At 40.7% G+C, this 25025-nt stretch overlaps 1 protein-coding gene across 3 annotated transcripts in view; it reads left to right on the top strand.

Annotated features, from left to right (window-relative positions):
- Positions 1 to 24745: 24745 nt before the first annotated feature.
- The window catches only part of LOC128645809 (serine protease 23-like), a 35907-nt gene continuing 35627 nt past the window's right edge, over positions 24746 to 25025 (top strand). For 2 of the 3 annotated variants that reach the window (XM_053699076.1, XM_053699075.1), the window contains exon 1: positions 24747 to 24902. The gene's annotated coding sequence lies outside the window, so the exon portion shown is untranslated. Of the gene's footprint in view, positions 24903 to 25025 lie in introns of all 3 variants that reach the window. The other variant, XM_053699077.1, reaches the window with a different exon arrangement.

The raw sequence follows: 25025 nt of genomic DNA, 5'->3' as shown, positions 1-25025 counted from the left end.
TCCAATTCTGGAACAGGGTCTGGGTTTTTATTCAAATCTATTCATTGTCCCGAAAAAGGAAAATTCTTTCATACCAGTTCTGGATCTGAAGTTTTTGAATCAATTTGTAAGGGTCCCAGCTTTCAAGATGGTGACTATAAGGACTATTCTGCCTTTTGTTCAGCAAGGTCATTACATGTCCTCAATAGACTTACAGGATGCGTATCTTCACATTCCGATTCATCCAGACCACTGTCGGTTTCTGAGATTCTCTTTTCTAGACAAGCATTACCAATTTGTTTCTCTTCCATTTGGCCTAGCAACAGCTCCAAGAATCTTTTCGAAGGTTCTTGGTGCCCTTCTATCTGTAATCAGAGAGCAGGGTATTGCAGTGTTTCCTTATTTGGACGATATCTTGGTACTGGCTCAAGCTTTTAATTTAGCAGAATCTCACACAAATTAACTTGTGTTGTTTCTTCAAAGACATGGTTGGAGGATCAATTTATCAAAAAGTTATTTGATTCCTCAGACAAGAGTCACCTTTTTAGGTTTCCAGATAGATTCAGTGTCCATGACTCTGTCTTTAACAGACAAGAGACGAATGAAATTGGTTTCTGCCTGTCGACACCTTCAGTCTTGATCATTCCCTTCAGTGGCTATGTCCATGGAAGTTTTAGGTCTCATGACTGCAGTATCGGACACGATTTTTTCATATGAGACCTCTGCAGCTATGCATGCTGAATCAATGGTGCAGGGATTATACTTGGATATCACAGTTGATATACTTAAATCCGAACATTCAACTCTCTCTGTCCTGGTGGTTGGACCATCATCGGATTCTTCAAGGGGCCTCTTTTGTTCGTCCTTCCTGGACTGTGATTTCAACAGATGCAAGTCTCACAGGTTGGGGAGCTGTCTGGGAGTCTCTGACAGAACAAGGAGTTTGGAATCCTCAAGAGGCGAGGTTACCAATCAATATTTTAGAACTCTGTGCTATTTTCAGGGCTCTTCAGACTTGGCCTCTATTAAAGAGAGAATCATTAATTCATTTTCAGACAGGCAATATCACAACTGTGGCATATGTCAATCATCAAGGAGGGACTCGCAGAAGTATCTTGGATACTTTCTTGGGCGGAAATCCAACTCCTGTCTAATTTATGCAATGCATATCCCAGGTGTAGACAATTGGGAAGCAGATTATCTCAGTCGTCAGTCTTTACATCCAGGGGAGTGGTCTCTCCATCCAGATGTATTTTGTCAGATTGTACAGATGTGGGGTCTCCCTGAAATAGATCTTATGGCTTCCCATCTAAACAAGAAGCTTCCCAGGTACCTTTCCAGGTCCAGGGATCCTCAGGCGGAGCTGGTGGATGCGTTAGCAGTTCCTTGGTTTTACCAACCTGGTATAATAATAATAATTTATGTAATAACTTACCTGATAAATTAATTTCTTTCATATTGGCAAGAGTACATAAAGCCCACCCTTTTTATGGTGGTTATGATTTTTGTATAAAAAGCACAATTTTAGTTAAATTCTTTTTATTAGAAAAGAGATCGTACAGAGAATATAACACATACACATAGGCAAAAATTTAAAGCAAGTAGAGATGATACTGCTTCTATAGATTCACGGTCTCTTAAGATTTGAAGTGAAACAATAATAACGAGGTATTATCAAACAATATAACAATAATTTCAAGTAACAGTTGTTCAATCTCAGAACATTTAACAAAGCGATCTAAGATATAATTTTGACTTCCTAGTAGAGAACCACACTAACATTGTGTAATTGTACATATTGGGTATTTTTCATAGGTGGAAATGATCAAATATTTCTAATATATTCGTCCCACATTGCTTGTAACATTATAAAACTTTCAGTATTCCCTTTTTTATACACTGAGTATTCCTCCAATTCCAACAGTTCAGTGACCTTGGCTCGCCACATTGTCAATGAGGGAACCTCTCTAGATTTCCACATTTTAGCTATGAGAGTTTTGACACTGTTGGTAAAAATCCTAAATAGAGGGAGAAGAGTGGTTTTGTTTAAAAGCCAAATCAAAGGGTCTGGAGGTATAGTTATTTTGAAAATATGCTCAACTTCCCTTATTACTTGATACTAAAAGTGATTGAGCTGGGAGCACCACCACCACATGTGGCCCATACCACTTCCCACGTGTCCGCATCTCGAGCATCTATTACTGAGCTTGGGGTATAAGATAAAAAGCACAATTTTATTTCCAGTTCCTCTTTTTGTATGCTTTTTTTATTCCTTATTTTTTCACCCCACTACTTGGCTATTCGTTAAACTGAATAGTGGGTGTGGTGAGGGGTGTATTTTTAGGCATTTTGAGGTTTGGGAAACTTTGCCCCTCCTGGTAGGATTGTATATCCCATAAGTCACTAGCTCATGGACTCTTGCCAATATGAAAGAAATGAATTTATCAGGTAAGTTCTTACATAAATTATGTTTTTCCTTTTTTTGGGGTACTTTTCCCTGCAAACAAGGATTTGTGTATAGCTGTGTCCACGTCAATCTCTTGAGTAAGAGTAGTGGTGGCTTTTAAGCAGTTAGAAACTAGTGAGGTGGTCCTTGCTCAGTTTATCTAACATATATTGCTGCCCTCGGTATAGAAAGCCAGAGTTGGTTACTCTGTTCTTTCTTTTTCCTTCCTAAGATAGGGAGAATCCACGGCTTCATTCCTTACTGTTGGGAAATACAACACCTGGCCACCAGGAGACACCCCAGCCAAATGCTTAAATATCCCTCCCACTTCCTCTTTACCCCAGTCATTCTTTGCCTTTCGTCATGTTAGGAGGTGGCAGAGAAGTATCAGATGAATTGGAGAGTCCTGAAAAAGGGTATCTGCACTTCGAGATAGGACTGGAGTTTTAAGTAGTCATGTCAACCTCTCAGTGACAGTATTGATGAAAGTTAGTCTGGAGATGCAGGGAAATATTTTCTGCAAAACCATCCAGACTACTGCTAACAGCTCCTAAGCAATCAGTGTTGACGTGTTTCACTGCCTGCTTTCTCTCACTCAAGTCAATGTCAGGAGCGCTGCTATAAGACTGTCACACTTGAGAGGCTATGTTCTGTTCCACAGCAGGGATCCTGGAGGTAAGATCGTTTAAATTTTTACACATAAAACACTATAACAGGGTCATAGTGTGGCTCCTTTATACCTTGATAGGATCCAGGGTTAATATCCTCTGAAGGGGGTTTATTGAACAGTTGAGGTTAATTAATCGGTGTATTAATTATTTACATGCTGCTTTGTGTGATTTTTTTCCTGGGCTGATAGACTGTGTGTTTTTGGCTGGAACAAACAGGTTTCACTTTTAAGTTTCACTTTCATTTTTTAAAAGTGTTGCACAGGTCCTATTAATTGCTGTACTTGTAATAACAGGGTCTATGTTCATTTCCTCCATTCTGGCTGAGACTTGAACCTGAGGAGAACGTTTCCTCTGTTAACTGTGTGGGTCTAGGAGGTGGTGAGTGCCCCAGTCATTAGGAGTATAAAGGTGCAGTTTTCTATAATAAAAAACGTGGGTATAACCTGAGCTATAGGACTCTGACATGTTAGAAGGTACTCCTTCTGTACTAAATCATAACTGTTTATATTGTAAGGAGGCCATGGTTTTCCCACCCACTCAATTATGTTCCACATGCCTTAACACCATTATAAAGTCTAAGAAGGGAGACAAGCCTGCTAAGGCTCTTAGTCCCTCTAAACGGTCTACCTCTCAGGACCCGTGAGATTACTACCCTTGCTACATTATCCACTCCACATGCAGTTACTCGTAGCACATCTAATCATCGGGAGGAGGCCTTCTTCCTGTGGACTTTGCCGCGCAGCTACAAATGTCGGTGACTGCAGCCCTCAGTGCATTACCTCGCTCTAACAAACACAAGAGAAAGGTTAAACATAGCTCTCCTGACCTGGAATCATCTACATATTTATCAGATTTAGCTATTATGTCCCAGTTATCCGATGATGAGTTAACCTCTGTAGCTTCAAAGGGTGAACTTTCTGGGTCGTAGTCCTTAGCGTCTAAGCCTACTGCTGTGGAGGAACCGTCCTTTAGATTCAAAATTGAGTACTTGTGTTTTTTATTAAAGGAGGTTCTGTCTACGTTAGAGGTTCCAGAGGCCACGCTGCCTGAAGAACCTATGATACCTAAATTAGACAGAGTTTACGAAGACAGGAAAGTTCCTTTTACTTCTCCTGTGCCTGTTAAGATGGCGAACATTATTAAGAACGAATGGGAAAGAATTGGTTCTTCCTTTTCCTCCTCGTCTACTTTTAAAAAGTTGTTCCTAGTCCCGTACTCTCAACTGGATTTGTGGGGCTCCATTCCTAAGGTGGATGGTGCTATCTTTACGCTTGCTAAACGTACTACTATACCTCTTGAGGATAGTTCTTCGTTCAGAGAGACAATGGATAAGAATATAGAAACCTTTCTGAGAAAGATGTTTCAACATACAGGATTTTTGTTTCAACTGGCGGCTGCCGTTGCTGCGGTTGCCGGAGCTGCTACCTACTGGTGAGACTCTTTGTCAGAACTCATTGAGGTAGAGTCTCCCCTCGAGGATATTCAAGACAGAATTAAAGCTCTGAGAATTGCTCATTCTTTTATCTGTGATGCGAACATGCAAATTATTCGCCTAAATGCAAAGGCCTCTGGCTTTGCGGTCCTAACCTGCCTGGCGCTCTGGTTGAAGTCTTGGTCTGTGGATATGACTTCTAATCCAGACTCCTTTCTCTTCCCTTCAAGAGAAAGATTTAATTTGGTCCAGGCCTGGACTCCATTATTTCTACAGTTACCGGAGGCAAGTCTTAGGGACGACAATCTTCTAATTTTGATTCTGACAAATCCCAACGACAACAATCCTCCTTCAAACCCGAGCAACCCAAGAGTACTTGGAAGCCGGCTCAGTCCTGGAATAAATCCAAGCAGAATAAGAAGCCGGCATGAAGGAGTGGCCCCAAATCCGGAACGGATTGTGTAGGAGGCAGATTGTGCTCTATTTCTTTCATGCAATTGGCAAGAGTCCATGAGCTAGTGACATATGGGATATACAATCCTACCAGGAGGGGCAAAGTTTCCCAAACCTCAAAATGCCTATAAATACACCCCTCACCACACCCACAATTCAGTTTTTACAAACTTTTCCTCCTATGGAGGTGGTGAAGTAAGTTTGTGCTAAGATTTCTACGTTGATATGCGCTTCTCAGCATTGTTGAAGGCCGATTCCTCTCAGAGTACAGCGAATGTCACAGGGACGTGAATGGAGTATCACTTATTTGAATACGATGATTTCCCTAACGGGGGTCTATTTCATAGGTTCTCTGTTATCGGTCGTAGAGATTCATTTCCTACCTCCCTTTTCAGATTGACGATATACTCTCAATTTACCATTACCTCTACTAATAACTGTTTTAGTACTGGTTTGGCTATCTGCTATATGTGGATGGGTATCTTTTGGAAAGTATGTTTTCATTACTTAAGACACTCTCAGCTATGGTTTGGCACTTTATGCATTTATATAAAATTCTAAATATATGTATTGTACTTATATTTGCCATGAGTCAGGTTCATGTATTTCCTTCTGCAGACTGTCAGTTTCATATTTGGGGAATATAATCATTTTAAGAAATGTATTTCTTACCTGGGGTTTAGTCTTTTTTCAATTGACTACTTCTTGCAATTGCGGGTATTAGGCCCGCGGGTGCGTCAAATGCTAAACTTTATTGCGTCATTCTTGGCGCAAAAATATTTTTGGCGCGAAAAAATACGTTTATGACGCAACTTCGTCATTTCCGGCGTCATACGTGACGCCGAGACCTTTCACACGGCGGCGTCATTAGTGACGCGAGTGTGTTATTTCCGGTTATTTTTGGAGCCAAAAAAGTTTACGTTACGTTGTGCGTCATACTTGGCGCCAAACTTTTTCATTATTTCAATATCCCTTGTATGTTTGCCTCTTGCTTTTTTTCTCTATCAGAGGCCTATGCTATTGCATTTTTTCCCATTCCTGAAACTGTCATATAAGGAAATAGATAATTTTGCTTTATATGTTGTTTTTTCTCTAACATTGTGCAAGATGTCCAAACTGATCCTGTCTCAGAAGTTTCTGCTGGAACATTGCTGCTTGACATCGGTTCTACCAAAGCTAAGTGCATTTGTTGTAAAATTGTAGAAATTATTTCACCGAATGTCATTTGTAATCAGTGACGTGCAGTGAGGTGAGAGGCAGGTGAGGCACTGGCTAGGATATGCCTTCATTCTTTAGATATCCTTTGTTGAAGAAATAGCAATGTACATGGGTGAGCCAATCACATGAGGTATCTATTGTGCAGCCACCAATCAGCAGCTAATGAGCATATTTAGATATGATTTTCAACAAAGGATATCAAGAGAATGAAGGAAATTAGATATTAGATGTAAATTGGACAGAGGGGGTGGGAGAGACAGGGAGAGAGAGATAGAGAGACAGAGGGGAGAAACTATATTATAGGCAGAGAAGTGGCTGCCCCCTCTGATGTTAAACTTTGTGTCTCACCTGGTCAGTGTTGTAACTTGCTATGCTATCTTCTCTGCTTACTAAATACATTTTACAGAATGTTTAGCCATCTTGTGATTTTGTGCACATTAAATATTATAGGCAGAGAAGTGGCTGCCCCCTCTGATGTTAAACTTTAAGTGTCTGACTGTCACGGTCAGACACTTAAAGTTTAACATCAGAGGGGGCAGCCACTTCTCTGCCTTAATATATTTTACTGCAGTGTGTTCACAAAATCACAAGATGGCTAAACATTCAGTAAAATTTATTTAGTAAGCAGAGAAGATAGCATAGCAACTAGCAAGTTACAACACTGACCAGGTCATACACAAAATACATTTATTAAGCAAATAAGCAGAGAAGAGGATGTCAGAGTCAGACTGAGTCACTGACGGTCACGGTCACACAGGCACTTAAAAATTTCAAATTTCACATCAGAGCAGCAGAGGGGGGCGCCCACTACCCGTATTAAGTCTCACAACCACAAGCATAATATAACAGCAGCACCATCATCACACGATCACACAATGGCATGGCTTGTCATTCTGATAACTTACTTGTGTGACAGTGTGACGGACTGTGTGCTGACTCGGCGACGACGGCTCCTTCCTTCAGGTGACAGGTCAGGCAGGACCAGGGGGCAGCAGCTGCGATATGCGGTGCCGGTTAGATCAGGCAGGCTCCTCCACTCCACTCGCTAGTTACTTGGCTTACACTCCGGCAGCCGGCTCACAATGACGGACGGTGACAGTGACACTGACAGTCAGACTCCCAAACAGGCAGGTCAGGAATGTGTGGCACTGACTGTTGTTCCCGCGCTGCCAGACTGCTCATTCCTTGCGCATATGCAGTAGACACCGGGCCCGGCATAGACAGTCACAGTAGTGTAAGCAGAGCCAGGGAGAAAAGTTAAACACCGGTGTTGATTGGATGAGCCGGTCTCCCAGGGAACAGTCGAGGCCTCATTAGAGATGCCTCATATAACACTTTTCTCAGCCGCGCTGCTCCTGCAAATCACCACCGGGTGATGCTGCAGAGCAGCTAGATATAAAAATACATTTAAAATATTGCGCAATAGAGAAACACCAGAACCCAGTGCCTCTCTATTGCGCAATATTATAGTTTGAAATGTAAAAAAAAAAAAAAAATTTTGCTTTTTTTTTTTTAAAATAAAATTCTATATTTGTTTTTCTTTTGCCCCAAATGGCAGGTGCGGCACTGCCTCACCTGCCTCCTATGAGTGCACGTCACTGTTTGTAATAGATGTCATGATAAACTTTTACATGCAGATAGTGTTTCCATCAGTAATAGTACATTGCCAGTTGCAGTTCCTTCAACTTCTAATGTGCATGATATACCTGTAAATTTTAAAGAATTTGTTTCTGATTCTATAATGAAGGCTTTGTCTACTTTTCCACCTTCTAATAAACGTAAAAGGTCTTTTAAAACTTCTCATTTAGCTGATGAAATTTCAAATGACCAAAAACATAATAATTTATCCTCTTCTGATGAGGATCTATCTGAGACAGAAGATCCTTCCTCAGACATTGACACTGACAAATCTACTTATTTATTTAAAATAGAGTATATGCGTTCTTTATTAAAAGAAGTGTTAATTACTTTGGATATTGAGGTAACCAGTCCTATTGACGTTCAGTCTAATAAACGTTTAAATGCTGTTTTTAAACCTCCTGTGGTTTCTCCAGGGGGTTTTCCTATTCCTTAGGCTATTTCTGATATGATTTCTAGGGAATGGAATACGCCGGGTACTTCTTTTATTCCTTCTTCAAGGTTTAAAAAATTGTATCCTTTACCAGCAAAATCTATAGAGTTTTGGGAAAAAATCCCCAAAGTTGATGGGGCTATTTCTACTCTTGCTAAACGTACCACTATTCCTATGGAAGATAGTACTTCCTTTAAGGATCCTTTAGATAGGAAGCTTGAATCTTATCTAAGCAAGGCCTATTTATATTCAGGTCATCTTCTCAGACCTGCTATTTCTTTGGCTGATGTTGCGGCTGCATCAACTTTCTGGTTGGAGAATTTAGCGCAACAAGAATTGGATTCTGACATATCTAGCATTATTCGCTTACTGCAACATGCTAATCATTTTATTTGTGATGCCATTTTTGATATTATCAAAATTGATGTTAGATCCATGTCTTTAGCTGTATAAGCTAGAAGAGCTTTGTGGCTTAAATCTTGGAATGCTGATATGACATCTAAATCTAGATTACTATTTCTTTCTTTCCAAGGTAATAATTTATTTGGTTCTCAGTTGGATTCTATTATTTCAACTATCACTGGGGGAAAAGGAGTTTTTCTGCCTCAGGATAAAAAACCTAAGGGTAAATCTAAGGCTTCTAACTGTTTTCGTTCCTTTCGTCAGAATAAGGAACAAAAACTCAATTCTCCCCCCAAGGAATATGCTTCCAATTGGAAGCCTTCCTCAAATTGGAATAAATCCAAGCCATTTAGGAAACCAAAGTCAGCCCCTAAGTCCACATGAATGTGCGGCTCTCATTCCAGCTCAGCTGGTAGGGGGCAGATTAAGGTTTTTCAAGGATTTTTGGATAAAATCTGTCCAAAATCATTGGATTCAGAGCATTGTCTCTCAAGGATATAGAATAGGATTCAGAGTAAGACCTCCTGTGAGAAGATTTTTTCTCTCACGTATCCCTGTAAATCCAGTAAAAGCTCAGGCTTTTCTGAAGTGTGTTTCAGACCTGGGCTCTTCAGGGGTAATCATGCCAGTTTCTCCTCAGGAACAAGGTTTGGGGTTTTATTCAAACCTATTCATTGTACCAAAAAAAGAAAATTTATTCAGACCAGTTCTGGATCTGAAAATTTTGAATCGTTATGTAAGAGTACCAACTTTCAAGATGGTGACTATAAGGACTATGCTGCCTTTTGTTCAGCGAGGACATTATATGTCCACAATAGACTTACAGGATGCATACCTTCATATTCCGATTCATCCAGAACACTATCAGTTTCTGAGATTCTCTTTTCTAGACAAGCATTACCAATTTGTTGCTCTTCCATTTGGCTTAGCAACAGCTCCAAGAATCTTTTCAAAGGTTCTGGGTGCCCTACTATCTGTAATCAGAGAACAGGGTATTGCGGTGTTTCCTTATTTTCACGATATCTTGGTACTAGCTCAGTCTTTACGTACTGTAGAATCTCGCACAAATCAACTAGTGTTGTTTCTTCGGAAACATGGTTGGAGGATCAATTTACCAAAAAGTTTCTTGATTCCTCAGACAAGGGTCACCTTTTTAGGCTTCCAGATAGATTCAGTGTCCATGACTTTGTCTCTAACAGACAAGAGACGTTTAAAATTGGTTGCAGCATGCCGGCACCTTCAGTCTCAGTCATTCGCTTCAGTGGCTATGTGCATGGAAGTTTTAGGTCTCATGATTGCAGCATTGGACGCAATCCCCTTTGCTCATTTTTACATGAGACCTCTACAGCTTTGTATGCTGAATCAATGGTGCAGGGATTATACAAAGATATCACAATTAATATCCTTGAATCCCAATGTATGACACTCTCTGACATGGTGGATAGATCACCATCGTTTGGTTCAAGGGGCTTCTTTTGTTCGGCTAACCTGGACTGTGATCTCAACAGATGCGAGTCTTTCAGGTTGGGGAGCTGTTTGGGGATCTCTGACAGCACAAGGGGTTTGGAAATCTCAAGAGGCGAGATTACCAATAAATATTTTAGAACTCCGTGCAATTCTCAGGGCTCTTCAGTTCTAGCCTCTGCTAAAGAGTGAACCGTTCATTTGTTTTCAGACAGCCAATATCCCAACTGTGGCTTATGTCAATCATCAGGGTGGGACTCACAGTCCCCAAGCTATGAAAGAAGTATCTCGGATACTTGCTTGGGCGGAATCCAGCTCCTGTCTAATCTCTGCGGTGCATATCCCAGGTGTAGACAATTGGGAGGCGGATTATCTCAGCCGCCAGACTTAACATCCAGGGGAGTGGTCTCTCCATTCAGATGTGGGGTCTTCCAGAGATAGATCTCATGGCCTCTCATCTAAACAAGAAACTTCCCAGATACCTGTCCAGGTCCAGGGACGTTCAGGCAGAAGCAGTGGATGTGCTGACACTTCCTTGGTGTTATCATCCTGCTTACATTTTCCCGCCTCTGGTTCTCCTTCCAAGAGTGTTCTCCAAAATCATCATGGAACAGTCTTTTGTGTTGCTGGTGGCTCCAGCATGGCCACACAGGTTTTGGTATGCGTATCTGGTTCGGATGTCCAGTTGCCCGCCTTGGCCACTTCCGTTATGGCCGGACCTACTATCTCAAGGTCCATTTTTCCATCAGGATCTCAAATCATTAAATTTGAAGGTATGGAAATTGAACGCTTAGTTCTAAGTCATAGAGGTTTCTCTGACTCAGTGATTAATACTATGTTACAAGCTCGTAAATCTGTCTCTAGAAATATTTATTATAGAGTTTGGAAGACTTACATTTCATGGTGTTCTTCTCATAAATTCTCCTGGCATTCTTTTAGAATTCCTAGAATTTTACAGTTTCTTCAGGATGATTTGGAGAAGGGTTTGTCTGCTAGTTCCTTGAAAGGACAAATCTCTGCTCTTTCTGTTTTATTTCACAGAAAGATTGCTATACTTCCTGATATACACTGTTTTGTAAGGCTTTAATTCGTATTAAGCCTGTCATTAAGTCAATTTCTCCTCCTTGGAGTCTTAATTTGGTTCTGAAGGCTTTACAGGCTCCTCCATTTGAACCTATGCATTCTTTAGACATTAAACTACTTTCTTGGAAAGTGTTGTTTCTTTTGGCCATCTCTTCTGCTAGAAGAGTTTCTGAGTTATCTGCTCTTTCTTGTGAGTCTCCTTTTCTGATTTTTCATCAGGATAAGGCAGTTTTGCGGACTTCTTTTCAATTTTTACCTAAGGTTGTGAATTCTAACAACATTAGTAGAGAAATTGTTGTCCCTTCCTTATGTCCTAATCCTAAGAATTCTTTGGAGAGATCCTTACATTCTTTGGATGTGGTAAGAGCTTTGAAATATTATGTGGAAGCTACTAAAGATTTCAGGAAGATTTCCAGTCTATTTGTTTTATTTTCTGGTCCTAGGAAAGGTCAGAAGGCTTCTGCTTTTTCCTTGGCTTCTTGGTTGAAACTTTTGATTCATCAAGCTTATTTGGAGTCGGGTCACGCCCCGCCTCAGAGAATTACAGCTCATTCTACTAGATCGGTCTCCACTTCGTGGGCTTTTATGAATGAAGCTTTAGTTGATCAGATTTGCAAAGCGGCAACTTGGTCCTCTTTGCATACATTTACTAAATTCTACCGTTTTGATGTATTTGCTTCTTCGGAAGCAGTTTTTGGTAGAAAAGTTCTTCAGGCAGCTGTTTCAGTTTGATTCTTTTGCTTTTGATTTAAGTTTTTTTCTTTCAAAAATGAAAATAAACTTATTTTTTTGGGTTGTGGATTAATTTTTTCAGTGGAATATGGCTGTTTTTATTTTTATTCCCTCCCTCTCTAGTGACTCTTGAGTGGAAGATCCACATCTTGGGTATTGATATCCCATATGTCACAAGCTCATGGACTCTTGCCAATTACATGAAAGAAAACATAATTTATGTAAGAACTTACCTGATAAATTCATTTCTTTCATATTGGCAAGAGTCCATGAGGCCCACCCTTTTTATGGTGGTTATGATTTTTTGTATAAAGCACAATTATTTCCAAATTTCCTTTGTTGATGCTTTCTACTCCTTTCTTTATCACCCCACTGCTTGGCTATTCGTTAAACTGAATTGTGGGTGTGGCAAGGGGTGTATTTATAGGCATTTTGAGGTTTGGGAAACTTTGCCCCTCCTGGTAGGATTGTATATCCCATATGTCACTAGCTCATGGACTCTTGCCAATATGAAAGAAATTAATTTATCAGGTAAGTTCTTACATAAATTATGTTTTTTAGATGCCTGGTTCAAGGACGTACAGGATCCGTGGGTCCTGGAGGTGGTATCTCAGGGATACAAGATAGGCTTCAAATGTCATCTGCCAAGGGGCAGATTCCTTCTCTCGAATCTGTCTACCAGACCAGAAAAGAGGCATGCCTTTCTAGGGTGCGTTTGGGATCTATCCTCCTTAGGAGTTGTTGTCCTGGTGCCTATCAAAGAAAGAGGTTTGGAGTTTTATTCAAACCTTTTTGTGGTCCCAAAGAAGGAGGGAACTTTTCCCACAATTTTGGACCTAAAGTGCTTAAACAAATTTCTCAGTGTCCCTTCCTTCAAGATGGAGATGATAAGGTCCATCCTTCCTTTACTTCAGGAAGGCCAGTTTATGACCACTATAGATCTGAAGGACGCTTACCTTCATGTTTCAATCCACAGGGAATACGTTCAGTTCCTGAGGTTTGCATTCCTGGACCAGCACTTCTAGTTCATTGCCCTACTGTTTGGCCTAGCTACTGCTCCAAGAATCTTTACGAAGGTTCTGGGGGCTCTTCTAGCCATTGCCAGAACTCAGGGTATTGCAGTAGCCCCATACTTGGATGATATTCTGGTGCAAGCACCATCTTTTTGTCTTGCGGAAAAATTCTCATAGTCCCTTCTTAGTATTCTTCGATCACATGTATGGAAGATGATCTTATCCCAAGTATCAGGGTGGAATTCCTGGGTACTATAATAGACTCCATATCCATGAGGATATTTCTAACAGACCAGAGACGTTGCAAGCTAACTTCGGCATGTCTTGCCCTCCGGACCTCCTTGAGTCCCTCTGTGGCTCAGTGTATGGAGGTGATTGGTCTCATGGTGTTCTGCATGGACATCATTCCTTTTGCCAGGTTCCGTCTATGACCTTTACAACTGTGCATGCTGAGGCAGTGGAACGGCGATCATTCAGATCTGTCTCAACAGAATGTATTAGACAGCTGGTCGAGAGAATCGCTCTCTTGGTGGCTCTGTCCACATCATATTTCCGTGAAGGACATGCTTTTTAAGACCATCCTAGGAGATTGTGACTACGGATGCAAGCCTATCCGGATGGGGAGCTGTTTGGGGTGCCAGGAAGGCACAGGCGTTGTGGACTCAGGAGGAATCCTCCCTCCCGATCAATATTTTGGAACTACGGGCAATTTTCAAGGCCTTGAAGGCTTGGCCACTTCTGGCTTTGTCCCAGTTTATCAGATTCCAATCAAACAATAAAACCTCAATGGCTTACATCAACCATCAGGGGGGGAACGAGAAGTTCCTTGGCGATGAATTGGTGCAATGCTTTGTCAGAGTTGGTTTTAGAGGAAACTCCATTGGAGGAGATCCAAGATAGGATTAAGGCCCTCAAACTAGCCAATTCCTTTATTTCTGATGTGAACATGCAAGGGTAAGACGTAAGGGTGGTCCTGGTCTGGCAGAGATAATTTCTGAAATTATGGGTGGTCTTTTCTACCACAAGACAAGAAGAATAGACCTAAGGGGTGTCAAAATTCAAATTTTCACTCCTTTTGTAACTTCAAAGGTTAGAAGTATTTCTCTTCCAAGCTGGAGCAGTCCAAGTCCTTTTAGAGACCCAATCAATCTTGGAATAAGGGGAAACAATCAAAGAAGCCCTCATCTAAGACTAAGTCAGCATGAAAGGTCCGTCCCCGGTCTGGGTACTGGATCAAGTGGGGGGCAGACTTTCCTTGTTATATCAAGCTTGGATATGCGATGTCCCAGACCCTTGGGCTGTGGACATAGTATCCCAGGGTTACAAAATAAACTTCAAATCTTGTCCTCCCAGGGGCAGATTTCTCCTCTCAAGATTATCTGCAGACCAGGTAAAAAGAGAGGCATTCTTGAACTGCGTTCAGGACCTTTTCTCCCTGAGAGTGATTGTTCTGGTTCCACTAAGGCAACAGGCACTAGGATTTTATTCAAATCTATTTGTGGTTCCCAAAAAAGAGGGAAGTGTCTCAACAAATTTCTCAGGGTACCATCTTTCAAAATGGAAACCATTTGTTCCATTCTCCCTTTGGTCCAAGAGGGTCATTTCATGACGACCAAAGACTGAAGGACACACATCTTCATGTTCCCATCCACAGGGATCATCACAAATTCCTGAGATTTGCTTTCCTGGACAAGCACTTTCAGTTTGTAGCTCTTCCGTTTGGCCTTGCTACAGCTCCCAGAATTTTTTTAAAAGTTCTGGGGGCTCTTTTGGCAGTTATTAGGTCTCAGGGAATCTCGGTGGCGCCTTATCTGGATGTTATCTTGGTTCAGGCGCCATCTTTTCATCTAGCAGAATCTCATAAGGAGATCTTGTTGTCTTTTCTTCTTTCCCACGGATGGAAAGTGAATCTGGAAAAGAGTTCCCTTGTTCCAGCTACAAGGGTGGCCTTATCTGGACGACATCTTGGTTCAGGCGCCATCTTTTCATCTAGCAGAATCTCATAAGGAGATCTTGTTGTCTTTTCTTCGTTCCCACGGATGGAAAGTGAATCTAGAAAAGAGTTCCCTTGTTCCAGCTACAAGGGTGGTTTTCTTAGGAACCATCATAGATTCCCTATCAATGAAGATTTTTCTGATGGAGGTCAGAAAAGCAAAGATTACCTCTTCTTGCCTCTCTCTTCAGTCTACTATCCGGCTGTCAGTAGCTCAATGCATGGAGGTAATTGGTCTGATGGTTGCCTCCATGGACATCGTTCCCTTTGCTTGGTTTCATTTGAGAGCTCTACAACTCTGCATGCTCAGACAATGGAATGGAAACCAGAAGGACTTGTTGACAATTGACTCTCTTTCGTGGTGGATATCTCAGGATCATCTGTCTCAGGGAACATGCTTCCAGAGATCCTCCTGGGTGATTGTGACCACGGACGCCAGCCTGTTAGGTTGGGGAGCAGTTTGGGGCTCACTAAATTCTCAGGGCCTATGGACTCGAGAGGAGTCTTCTCTTCCAATAAATATCTTGGAGTTGAGAGAGAGCTTCAATGCTCTAGTGGCCTGGCCTTAGTTGTCTTTAGCTCGGTTTATCAGATTCTAGTTGGACAACATCACTTCAGTGGCTTACATCAACCACCAGGAAGGAACTCGGAATTCCTTGGCCATGAAGGAGATGACTCGCATTCTGCAGTGGGGGGAAGCTCACAATTGTCTTCTATCTGCCATCCACATTCCAGGAGTGGAAAACTGGGAGGCAGACTTCCTGATCAGACAGACCTTTCATCCGGGGAGTGGGCTCTCCATCCGGAGGTGTTCTCCAGGTTTACCCTCAAGTGGGGGGTGCCGGAGTTGGATCTGATGGTGTCTCGTCAGAACGCCAAGCTTCCGAGGTACGGTTCAAGGTTTAAGAGATTCTCAGGCCACTCTGATAGATGCTCTGGCAGTTTCGTGGGATTTGGGTCTAGCATACCCGTTTCCTCCATTTACTCTCCTTCCACGAGTCATTGCTTGTATAAAACAGGAGAGAGCGTTTGTAATTCTAATAGCTCCTGCATGGCCTCTCAGGATCTGGTTTGCGAACCTAGTGAGGATGTCATCTCTTCCACCTTGGAGGTTACCTCTGAGGAAGGACCTTCTAACTCAGGGTCCTTTCCTCCATCCAAATCTCGTTTCTCTGAAGCTGACTGCTTGGAGATTGAACACTTAGTACTGGCTAAGCGTGAGTTTTCTGAGTCTGTCATTGATACTATGATTCAGGCTCGCAAGCCTGTTACTCGTAAGATTTACCATAAGGTATGGCGTAAATACCTTTATTGGTGTGAATCAAAATGCTACTCTTGGAGTAGGATCAGGATTCCTAGAATTTTGTCTTTTCTCCAGGATGGTCTGGAGAAAGGGTTGTCAGTCAGTTTTGTGAAGGGTCAGATTTCTGCATCATCTATTCTTTTACATAAGCGTCTGGCGTATGTGCCAGATGTTCAATCTTTTTGTCAGGCCCTAGTTAGAATATGGCCAGTGTTTAAACCTGTTACTCCTTCTTCGATTCTTAATTTAGTTTATAGAGTTTTGCAGCTGGCTCCGTTTGAGCCTTTGCATTCCATAGATATTAAGCTGTTATCTTGGAAGGTTTTGTTTCTTATTGCTATTTCTTCTGCTCAGAGAGTTTCTGAACTCTCGGATTATCTTATTTTACATGCCGATAAGTCAGTCCTTCGTACTAAATTGGTATTTCTCCCTAAGGTGGTTTTGGATAAAAATATTAATCAGGAAATTGTTGTTCATTTTCTCTGTCCTAATCCTTCCTCTCATAAGGAATGTCTGTGGCACAACTTGGATGTGGCGCATGCTCTAAAATTCTGCCTACAGACTACTAAGGATTTTCGCCAGTCTTCTGCCCTGTTTGTTTGTTTCGCTGGAAAGCGTAAGGGTCAGAAGGCTTCTTCTACTTATCTTTCCCTCTGGTTGAGAATTATGATTTGTTTTGCTTATGAGACTGCTGGACAGCAGCCTCCTGAGAGACTCACAGCTCATTCCACTAGGGCTGTCTTCTCTTCTTGGGCTTTCAAAAATGAAGCTTCTGTGGAACAGATTTGCACGGCTCCAACTTGGTCCTCTCTGCATACCTTTGCCTCGGCTGAGGCTTCCTTTGGGAGAAAGGTTCTTCAAGCGGTGGATCCTTCTGTTTAGGTCTGCCTGTCTTATTCTCCCTCACTATTCATTCCATGTCCTCTATTTTGGGTATTGGTTCCCACTAATAATTGGAATGATGTTGTGGACTCTCCATGTCAGGTAAGCATAAATTTTGTTTTCTTTCCTAAATTTCTTTCTTTCCGGACATGGAGAGTCCACGACCCCACCCTTTAGATTAGAAAGTCATTTTTTACTAAACCTCAGGCACCTCTACACCTTTGTGTTATCTTCTTTTTCCATTTCCCTTCGGCTGAATGACTGGAGGTTATGGGTAAGGGAAGTGACACTTAACAGCTTTGCTGTGGTGCTCTTTGCCTCCTCCTGCTGGCCAGGAGTGAATATCCCACTAATAATTGGAATGACGTTGTAGACTCTCCATGTCCGGAAAGAAAGAAACTTATCAGGTAAGCATAAAATTTGTTTTTATAATAAAATATTTATAATACTATCTGGCATTGTCTGTTCCTCCGCCCCCCTTCATTTCCTCTTTTGGCTGGGCTGTGATGTATAGAGCAGTTCCACCCACTCTCTACGTAGGCTTTCTAAGGGTTTTAAGGGGACTGCATTTCAAGATTGTCAAATGACACACATGTTGGTTGAATGTTCACTAGAATTCTCATTAAAAAAAAAGTTAATCCAAGTGGGCCATCATAACATTGCAATAGACGCATTACTATATGAAATAATGTAACCCTTTCATAGATGGATTAAAAACAAGAAAAAGGTACACATATACTTTTTAATGACAAAGATTAAATTAAAAATATGGCATTTGATTTATTAAAGGTATAGGAAACCTATTGGGAAGCAGACTCTCTCAGTCACCAATCTCTGTTCCCAGGGGAGTGGCCCCTCAATCAGGAGATTTTCGATCAAATTGATTTCAGATGGGGCTTTCCCAGAAATAGCCCTGATGGCTTCCCATCTCTATTTCAAACTTACCAGATACTGTGCCAGATCCAGCATTCCTAGAGCAGAAAGATGCTCTGGTGATTCAGTGGTCCTTTCACCTAGCCTATAACAATAGCTCAGATCAGACAAGAGAAGGCAACAGTTATTCTGAATGTTTCGGCCTGGCCCTGCAGGACATGGTATGTAGATTTAATTTAGATGTTCATGTCTCCACCTTGAACTCTTCCTATTTCACCAAGATCTACAATATCTAAATTTGCCTAATTTGGAAGCAAAGGTTTTTTTCTGACACTGTGGTTGATATTCTTTTTTTTAGGCTAGAAAACATATAAATTAGTAAAATGTATCATAAGACATGGAAATTTTCTCTTGTGAATCCCTTTCTTTATTTTTCGTAAGGATAAAGCGGTATTGAGAACTCCATGTTGTTTTCTACCATAAGTAGTTTCTTCTGAGAACATAAATCAGGATTTTGTAGTTCCTTCTTTATGTCCAAATCCTTCAAACTCCAAGTAGAGACTTTTACATAACCTGGATGTTGTTAGGGCTCTAAAATGTTATTTACAGGCTACTAAAGATTTAAAAGTTCAACATTTTTTGACCGTTTTTCATGTCATTGTAGAGGACAAAAGGCTACAGCTGTCACTCTAGCTTCTTGGCTAAACAAAGTAATTCACAAAGCTTACTTGGTGGTGGGAAGGCCGCCCCCTAAACTTATTACAGCCCATTCCACCAGATCAGTTTCTACTTCCTGGGCCTTTAAAAATGAGGTTTTTGTTGAACAGATTTGCAAAGCTGCAACGTGGTCTTCTTTACATACATTTACTACATTTTATAATTTTGATGTCTTTGTCTCTTCGAAAGTTCTTTTTGGCAGAAAAGTCCTTCAGGCCGCAGTGTCTTGCAAATAGGAACTGCATTTATTCTTTTTCCCACACATTTTCTCGTGGACTCCACAGCTTGGGTATTAGATCCCATACAGTCAAGGCTTGTGGACTCTCAGCACCTTATGAAAGAAAACATAATTTATGCTAAATAAACATATTTAACCGTTTGCCCTGAGGAAACACCATGACGCTGTGGTCACGTGGGGGCTGAAACGCGCGTTGGCAGTGATGTACACAGAGCCAAGGCTGCTCTGCCTTGGATCAAGCAAGTTTGTAATTAAGTTGCAACAAGAGGAAACAAAGTTGGCGCTTACAGCAAGTTGTTTGGATGCACATATGTTTGCCGTCTTTGCCTAAGTGGATTGCTTAAACAGGAACCGTGAGTTGCCGCATTAGTGGGATGAATTATTACCCCTCTTAACACGTAACTATATGGCGTTTTTCATTTGGCACACGATAATGCTTAACCTGGACTGTATTCATTAAAGGTACTAATTAGCTTGGAGGAAAAATCCTAAAGTTGTCAAGGATCAGCTACTAATCTAACATAGTCCTATAACATAAGGACGTGAATGACAACGGTATCTACATACAGGAGACCTCTTTAAAAGCTTATGTTACTTTGTCTTTAATTGCCTGTACAATCTATATCCCTATTTGCAACATAATATGTGCTATTCTTGTAACCTGAGTTTGGGGGACCGAACATAGATCCTAATTTATAACTACAGGGAGTGCAGAATTATTAGGCAAGTTGTATTTTTGAGGATTAATTTTATTATTGAACAACAACCATGTTCTCAATGAACCCAAAAAACTCATTAATATCAAAGCTGAATAGTTTTGGAAGTAGTTTTTAGTTTGTTTTTAGTTATAGCTATTTTAGGGGGATATCTGTGTGTGCAGGTGACTATTACTGTGCATAATTATTAGGCAACTTAACAAAAAACAAATATATACCCATTTCAATTATTTATTTTTACCAATGAAACCAATATAACATCTCAACATTCACAAATATACATTTCTGACATTCAAAAACAAAACAAATCAGTGACCAATATAGCCACCTTTCTTTGCAAGGACACTCAAAAGCCTGCCATCCATGGATTCTGTCAGTGTTTTGATCTGTTCACCATCAACATTGCGTGCAGCAGCAACCACAGCCTCCCAGACACTGTTCAGAGAGGTGTACTGTTTTCCCTCCTTGTAAATCTCACATTTGATGATGGACCACAGGTTCTCAATGGGGTTCAGATCAGGTGAACAAGGAGGCCATGTCATTAGATTTTCTTCTTTTATACCCTTTCTTGCCAGCCACGCTGTGGAGTACTTGGATGCGTGTGATGGAGCATTGTCCTGCATGAAAATCATGTTTTTCTTGAAGGATGCAGACTTCTTCCTGTACCACTGCTTGAAGAAGGTGTCTTCCAGAAACTGGCAGTAGGACTGGGAGTTGAGCTTGACTCCATCCTCAACCCGAAAAGGCCCCACAAGCTCATCTTTGATGATGCCAGCCCAAACCAGTACTCCACCTCCACCTTGCTGGCATCTGAGTCGGACTGGAGCTCTCTGCCCTTTACCAATCCAGCCACGGGCCCATCCATCTGGCCCATCAAGACTCACTCTCATTTCATCAGTCCATAAAACCTTAGAAAAATCAGTCTTGAGATATTTCTTGGCCCAGTCTTGACGTTTCAGCTTGTGTGTCTTGTTCAGTGGTGGTCGTCTTTCAGCCTTTCTTACCTTGGCCATGTCTCTGAGTATTGCACACCTTGTGCTTTTGGGCACTCCAGTGATGTTGCAGCTCTGAAATATGGCCAAACTGGTGGCAAGTGGCATCTTGGCAGCTGCACGCTTGACTTTTCTCAGTTCATGGGCAGTTATTTTGCGCCTTGGTTTTTCCACACGCTTCTTGCGACCCTGTTGACTATTTTGAATGAAACGCTTGATTGTTCGATGATCACACTTCAGAAGCTTTGCAATTTTAAGAGTGCTGTATCCCTCTGCAAGATATCTCACTATTTTTTACTTTTCTGAGCCTGTCAAGTCCTTCTTTTGACCCATTTTGCCAAAGGAAAGGAAGTTGCCTAATAATTATGCACACCTGATATAGGGTGTTGATGTCATTAGACCACACCCCTTCTCATTACAGAGATGCACATCACCTAATATGCTTAATTGGTAGTAGGCTTTCGAGCCTATACAGCTTGGAGTAAGACAACATGCATAAAGAGGATGATGTGGTCAAAATACTCATTTGCCTAATAATTCTGCACTCCCTGTATATTTTCATGACACCGGATCCTTCATTCGTGATAGGGGTGCCCTCTGAAATAGGTGTTGCTCGGTACCCCCTGGTCCAACTTGACCTTTTAAGCATGCTTTAACTATGTACTTATTGTATGTTCAACATGAAGTTTACTCTAATTGTGTGTATCTGCAATCTACATTGTATTCACAATATTTACTTGCCTTCCTAAAGGTGGTTTAAAAAACAAACAAATATAGATCCTTATGGCTTATCATGATGTCCGATTTGTGCAAGTTTGCATAGCCATCCTCTGGTAGAGGTGTTATTTGTTTGAGAGATAATATAAGTACAAGGCTTATGTTTGTATGCTTTACATTTTTGTTCTAAGACAGAAAGGCCTACGCTCTCTGTGTACTATCTGGATGTGGTTCTTATGCATAGACTAGTATCAGTGATCCTATACCTGTTATAAGCTTGCAAGAACAATATTGCACTGTGTTTATTTCCAAATATTGAAGTTTGGCAAGGTTATTGGAACCTAATAAAAAGAAAATGCTGAAATCCCTGTCTTATGTGTAGTTACTTATGATGTTTCTACAATATTTCTCTCTTTTCTAGTTGTTCATAATAATTTAAGGGTCTGCACTTTCATCCTATACACAGGTTTTTCTAAGTTTAAATTTAAGACTTAGATTTACTAATTTACAAAGCCTGACTCCCCTTATGTTTTTTTATTATAATTTATGCTTACCTGATAAATTAGTTTCTTTTATGGTGGTGATAATCCATGAGACCCGCCCAGTTCATTTTTTTTTTTTTTTTTTTTTCTTCCTTGCTTCTCTTCATACCTTGCCTTTCCTACCTTTCTGTTGCCTCTGCTCGGCTATACGATAAACTGAGATACAAAGGGAGGTGGGAGGGTTCAAAAGCTCTTAGTGTTTGTGGTATCTTTGCCTCCTGCTAGTGGCAGGAATTCAATCCCACATGTCAAGTCTTGTGGACTCTCACCACTACCATGAAAGAAAGGAATTAATCATGTAAGCATAAATTATATTTTTTCTACTATTACTAGGGAAATATATTTTGCATGGAGGGAGTCTCATAACTTATTAGAGGCCTAGAGACCCCAAGATTTCTTGATTGAAAACCCAAAAGCCCCTCTTTAAAATAAAGTCAACTGTATATTATTGTCAGCTGTGTATTTATAGGATGATAACCCCATTTTGAAATCTAGGTACTACAGGGCATTTTAGTCAGGGCATTTTAGTCAGGTGTTTACTGAGGAGATTTTCCCTAGTTGGAAGTTGAATTGAGTAGGTGTGCAGATGTACAGCAGAGTCCCTGTGTTAACTTCAAAAATCAAGAGGCCTCCAAAAGCTGTCTGGATTACGATTGGCCACCCCAACTCTTTTATACCTACAAATTTTATGCATTGTGCTCAAATGTAACAATAATTATAAACTTAACGTTTTCGGCGATCCCCCTCACTACACACTGGAGATCGTTTGTGGTCTAGTAGGTGGAACTCCCAGGCTTCATGAGACTGCCGGTGACGTCATAAAGGGGGCAGAACCAGAAAGCTCAAGGGAGCTGGATGGGTGAGGTTCTTCAATCCCCTCAATCTCAGCTCCCATAGCAGATACAAACCTCCAAGACCTGTATAGTTAGTGATCAATATGGTAACAGTAAATTCCTTGCAAGGAAAAAAGCCATACATTTCTAGACACATTTAACACAAAGATTAAAAAAAAAAACACTTTTGTTAAAACAAAGAAGCCGAAGGTACTGCTTTCTATAGAGTATTAATATCCAGTACACAAAATCTTGTTCCTAAAAATAAAAAGAACACAGTTAAAAACGGTTAATTTCAATAACGAAATTACCTGAAATATATAATATAGTATTTTACAGTATAATACATATAACACACTATATATAACTGTACAATATAACCGCAATCCACCAGCTCCTATAGGTTTATTATTAAGGTTTTTTTCATTTCTTTATTAACATTGGTTTTTTCATACATATCAAATAGATAGGCATTCCATGGGAGTAACCTGTATTTTAATGGACAAACATCACCAGGAGTTTCTAATGTTTTAATGAATATCCACCAGTTTAGTAAACAATTTTCCAAGTTACTTCTATTATCCAATTTGCTTTATTTGTTTGGTATCCTTTTTTTTGAAGAAGCAGCAATGCACTACTGGGAACTAGCTGAACACATCGGGTGAGCCAATCACATGAGGCATATATGTTAAGCCACCAATCAGCTGCCCCTGAGCCTACCTAGGTACCCTTTTCAAATGATACCAAGAGAACAAAACAAATGAAGTAATATAAGTAAACTGGAAAACTGTTAAATATCACATGCTTTCCCTGGACCATAAAAAAACGTTTGGGTTTCATGGACCTTTAATATCAGGCCTTCTGTGAGAGGGATCATGTGAAGGGAAGAATTATATGGGCTTTAATTTTTGCTCGGAACCCATGTAATTTTTATGAACCCTATAGTTCTGAATGGTGCTTACTTTAAATTCCCATCACACCAGGTTCCTTAGGGTTATTATAAAATGCCTTCTTTTATATTTTGTGGCATTTTTACAATGAAGTAGTCATTCATAAGGGAATGTTCCCATCTCAACTGTCTAACTGATCACTAAACAAGCTTTTTATATGTACACTTTCCAAGGCACCAGCTGTCACATGATACAGGGGGAAGGAAAATGGCAAACTAAAAGCTTTTGCATTGTCTTTTTATTATGCATTTGTTGATTATGCAATTCTACCGTGTTTAATAGTCATTTTACATGTTGATTTAATATATTTTTTTCACATAGTTTTATGTGTATCCAGCCATTCTCATAGTAACTTTTATTCTGGATTATTTTCACCTCTAATGGACAATTATCTCACAACACATCAACTCACAACACAATATATATATATATATATACTTAAACTTTTCTTTTTTGGTATCCTTTGTTTAAAAGCATACCTAGGTAGGCTCAGCAATGCACTACTGGGAGCTACCTGGTGATTGGTGGCTACACATATATGCCTTTTGTCATTGACTCACCAGATGTTTTCATCTAGATCCAAGTAGTGAATTACTGCTCTGTGGCTGATTTTACCTATGTGTTCAACCCCTTTGCAGGAGTTAAACATATAGTTATATGCAAGCAACAGTGTAAAATAAACAGTTTAAAATAATGGACTATGTCATGAGTAGAGTATGGTCCACAGAAAGGAACTAGTGCTAATATTAGCAATAAAAAAGCCTGCTCATCATAGTAAGGATATACAACACTTCTGGCAGGGTTTAAATAAATCTGTGACATATTCTCAAGATGTTTTTTTTTAATCTTTAACTGAGTTACTAGTTAAGTTTGCTTATAGAATGTATTTTTATTGAATCCTACTCCCTCCTTCTGCCTCACGATGCACAATATCCCCCCAACAGGTGACATATTAGAATTGGCTTCCTTCCTATAACTGGCCTTGCCTCACACAGCCCCCTCCTTATATGCTGTGTAGAGCATTCCTGTCATGAAGGAGCTTGTCTCTGAGTCTCCACTCCCCCCAGCTCACAAAGGCTGCTGGAGGGGGTGAGAGACACGAGGCAGAGCTGACACGGATTGAGACAAACTGGGACATTGCTATTACTGAGAGCCCATGCAAGAAACAGGTTACAAATGAAGGTAAGCAAGCCTATGATCTCAGGTGCACGTACCTGGCAGAATGAGGTGTGGCTTAAGAAAGTGACAGCAGATATTGTGCTGGCAGTTAGGAACGGAGAAGAGTGAATGAGGCAGGCCTGGGCA

Source organism: Bombina bombina, chromosome 1 (assembly GCF_027579735.1).
Source record: "Bombina bombina isolate aBomBom1 chromosome 1, aBomBom1.pri, whole genome shotgun sequence".
Classification (NCBI taxonomy): domain Eukaryota; kingdom Metazoa; phylum Chordata; class Amphibia; order Anura; family Bombinatoridae; genus Bombina; species Bombina bombina.
Note: the sequence above shows the minus strand (reverse complement) of the source record. Positions and strands in the feature narration are given on the sequence as shown.